We start from the raw sequence: 4,504 nt of genomic DNA, 5'->3' as shown, positions 1-4,504 counted from the left end.
ACCCAGGGCCTTGGTGTTATCAGCACCACACTCTCCCGAGTGAGCCACGGGCCGGCCCCCTTTTTCCTTTTTTTGAACATGGGGCACTCACGGCTTTTGTTTGAGGGAAAAAAATCCATTCAGTAGATGCTCTCTATTAGCTACATCTCTCACTGGCATCTCTCCAAATATTTTCTTACAAGCCATAAATCTGTAGGAGAAATTCACAGATTTGCAGTTCCACCAAGAGCAAATCTCTTTGAGAGTGAATGGTGAGAATAACAAAGGCCGGGGAGGGTTTTACTAGCGAGAAACTCTTTGTCAGAGAACAGAACAGAGCCCTTGCAGCAGCTGCTTTCATGAGAATTTACTCCGTGAACCTACCAAAAAAGTGGATTTAAAATGCAACAGCTGGAAGGGGAGGGAGGCAAGGGAAATATTTCATTTCAGCTTATTTGCTTATTCTAAATTTCTTTTGGGTCATTGTCCATTCAATAGGAGAGAAAGAGCAGAGATCAAAAGAAAAAGCAAGCCAGGACAAAATAAAAGAAATAAGACTTTTTGTCTTATTCTTTGCTGTGTTCTTATATTTGCCCTCTATGATTTCTCAGTAAATGATTGGTAAGGAGGCAGAAAAAATGAAAAAAGTCACTCAGTGAATAGTTACAGTATTTTTTTCAAAGCATATATTAATTGTGTTATGCATAAATATGGGCAGAATTTATATCTGAAATGAATTTGCTTGGAACAAAACTACTCCCAGAAGTTGATTTGTTTTTACATAATTATGATGTATTATTAGACAAATAACATGCATAAATTTATTTAATTGATTGTTATTATCTCACCTAATGGAGGGCAACGATAACGTGGTTAATCCAAAATAATGTAAAGTCGTTTACTTTTGATTTTGAGAAAAATGTTTGATATTTAGCAATGAATATGGTGTGTATTTTTATTTATTTATTATGTATTATTAGACAAATAACATGCATAAATTTATTTAATTGATTGTTATTATCTCACCTAACGGAGGGCAACAATAACATGGTTAATCCAAAATAATGTAAAGTTGTTTACTTTTGATTTTGAGAAAAATGTTTGATATTTAGCAATGAATATGGTGTGTATTTTTATTTATTTATTTATTTATTTTATTTATTTATTTTTTGTCTTTTGTCTTTTTTCCGTGTCCGGCAACGGATCGCAACCCTCAGTGTTGCCCCCGTACCGGACCGGGGACCGGCAATGGGATTGCAAGCCTCGGTGTTGCTCCCGTGCCTCGCTCAGCCAGCGAGCGGGAACCGGTCCGTATGTGGGATCCGAACCCTCGGGCGGGAGCGCCGCCGCGCTTCCCAAGCGGCGCACTATCCAGTGCGCCACCGGGCCGGCCCCTGTGGTGTGTATTTTTAACATTCTAAGATCCTAAAAAATTTCAAATAAAGCAATGAAAAGATACAGAGTAAAAATATATTCAGCTCATAGCCTGGCCCTGCACATATTAAATTTGCAATAAATACATGGTAATTAACCACCAGGAAGTTTCACAGCTTCCTTGTCTGTCTATTATTTAGCAACTGTTTCAGTTATTGTCATTCCTTATTCAGAAGAACCTCCTCTTACCTACTCTGTGTGGTTCAGTTGGACCGGGACTGCCTCAGCCCCTACTGGCCGTGTGACTGAGAACAGTATTCAGAGCCTAATATCCACAGTAGCAAATTTTTTTTTTCTATTTTTTTGGGTGGCTGGCTGGTACAGGGAATGAATGCTAGGCCTGGGTCTAATCGGCACCATGCTCTAACCAACTGAGCTACTGGCCAACCTGCACTAGTGGATTCCATGACTACTTATAACCCTGCCCAGCCCCTTAGTGTTTCCTGTCCTCCCTGGCAATAGGTTCACGGATGAGCATGTGGTAACAGCTATGAGTCCCCAGCTACCATTTTATAAAATATGGCCTTGCCTTTCTGGACCTAGTAGATAGGTCTAGAGTAGACCCCTCACCAAATTGGGCCAATCAGAGCTCTTTTCCCCATGAATTAGAAATTAATACTAGGAGATTCCTGTATCAGTTTTAAGATCACTTTAACAGTGGAGTTGTTTATTAGAGAACTTCCATAAGACTGTGGTAGAAGAGAGAGCTGTTCTTGAGAGAGACAAGCAGAGAGAAGTAGGGACAAAGACTGAAGAGAGAAGTACTGATTCTGATCTCTAAGGGCCAGGCTACATGCTTGACCCTTGGTTCTCTGAGGGTGTAAATTTGAACCTTCATATTAATTTTCTGTTTTGATAGTTGGTTTCTTACTGTCAATCAAGAGTCTTCCCTAATGCTGCAGCCTCTGCAGATAGTAGCAGAGAAGGAAGATGAATGTATTGAGCCGGGGAAAGGAGGGTGTGTTCTGAAAGTGAGATGGCAAAGGTAGAGGGGTTCTAAGTTGTAACAAGGTCCAGGATGTGACTGAGAGAGTGGGCTGTTGAAAGGATGCAATAGGAGGAGTAGAGAGTAAAGAACTCTAAGGATAAAAAATGGAATGTCTCTTCTCATAAGCAGCCAAAGGTGATCTATGGAAATGGTTCGCTATTAACTTGACCCAGAAAACCCCACAAAATCATGCAAATCAGGAGGTTCAAATCTTCCTGTTCATTTTTAGAACATCAGTGAAACTGCCCAGGCCATCAAGGGTATGCATATCCGAAAAGCCACCAAGTGTATGAAAGATGTCGCTTTATACAAGCAATATGTACTGTTCTGGCATTACAATGGTGGAGTTGGTAGGTGTGCCCAGGCCAAACGGTGGGACTGGAGACAGCGTCGGTGGCCCAAAAAAGAGTGCTAAATTTTTGCTGCACATGCTTAAAAATGCACAGAGCAATGCTGAACTTAAGGGTTTAGATATAGATTCTCTGGTCATTGAGCATATCCAGGTGAACAAAGCACCAAAGATATGTCACTGTACTTACAGAGCTCATGGGATTAACCCATATACATGAGCTCCCCCTCCCACATCAAGATGATCCTTACTGAAAAGGAACAAAGTGTTTCTAAACCAGAAGAGGAGGTTGCACAAAAGAAAAAGATATACCAGAAGAAAGTGAAGAAATAAAAACCTATGGTGTGAGAATAAATTCAGCATAAGATAAATGCAAATAAAAGTGAAAAAAAAAAAACCAAAAAGAATGGAATGTATGACTTACCTAGGAAAGTGGCAGTAAGTAGGTAGAAAAGAACACGAACTATTTGTCAAAGCCGCTGTGAATATGTGTTTGTTAGAAATACAGGCAATTGACAGAATCAAAATTATATTGGACATTTTAATTCTACAGTGTAAATAATGAGAACCTGAGTGGATGAAGTATTGTGTAAAATGTCCTGACATCTTCCGATATAGAATGAATTGATATTTGGAATAAATTAAATGAGGTAGAGGACCTGTATTTATAATGCATACAACATGTTCTCTAGGCCACTCAGTTGTGATGAAAACAGAAATTAATAACAAAAATATAAAACTTTAAACCAATTACTTTCATGAAAAAATTTTAATTCCTCTAAGAAACAGATTTATCAAGGAGAAAATTAAGAACAATAAAAATCTGTTTAAAAATAGCAATTGGCTGGCTGGTTAGCTCAGTTGGTTAGAGTGTGGTGTTAAAACACCAAGGTCGAGGGTTAAGATCCCTGTACTGGCCAACCACCAAAAATAAACAAATAAAATAAAAACAGTGATAATGAAAGTATGTCTCGAAACAACAAAATGCAGAAAAACTCTTTTTGATGAAAGTATATGCCTTTATACTATTTCATTAATAATGGAAAGACAATTAATTGAACATTGAAGTTAAGATATTAGAAAAGAGAATTTTAAAATCCCGAGTGAAATAAAGCTAAAAGCATATGTAAGAAAATTAAAAACATTACATTTGACAAATAAAATCAAAAGCTGATTTTTTAAGACACTAATAAAATGAACAAATGATAAATATAACACAGGAAAGAGAAAAAACATACTTAGAAACAAGAAAGCAGATATGGCAAGCAAATCAAAAGGAATATAAAATTATATGGGAAAGTATTATAATTTTTGTAGAAATAGGAAATATTTATAAAATTCACTTTGAAAAATACCAGAAAAACCTGAAAACAATCCAATATTCTTCAACTAATAAATAGATAAACTCTGATAAATACATACATACATGGAATATTACTCAGCAAGAAAAACAAATGAGCAACAAACATGTAACAAAATGGGTGTATCTCAAATACAAACAAGTAACAAAATGGGTGTATCTCAAATACATTATGCTACATTAAAAAAACAGACTTGAATGGCTACATACTGTATGATTCCATTTGTTTTGACATTTGTTAAACTATAGGGACAGGAATAGACAAGTGATTGCCAGGTATTGGGGGTAAGGGAAAGGTTGACTATAAAGGGGCACAAGGAAACATTTTAAGGTGTTAAAAATGTTCTATATCTCGATAGTGGTTGTTCTACAACCACATGCATCTGTTAAAACT

At 37.0% G+C, this 4,504-nt stretch overlaps 1 pseudogene; it reads left to right on the top strand.

Annotated features, from left to right (window-relative positions):
• The first annotated feature begins 2,549 nt into the window (after positions 1 to 2,549).
• LOC103590252 lies at positions 2,550 to 3,083 on the top strand (annotated as a pseudogene).
• Positions 3,084 to 4,504: the final 1,421 nt, after the last annotated feature.

Source organism: Galeopterus variegatus, unplaced genomic scaffold (genome assembly GCF_000696425.1).
Source record: "Galeopterus variegatus unplaced genomic scaffold, G_variegatus-3.0.2 Scaffold786, whole genome shotgun sequence".
Classification (NCBI taxonomy): Eukaryota; Metazoa; Chordata; class Mammalia; order Dermoptera; family Cynocephalidae; genus Galeopterus; species Galeopterus variegatus.
Note: the sequence above shows the minus strand (reverse complement) of the source record. Positions and strands in the feature narration are given on the sequence as shown.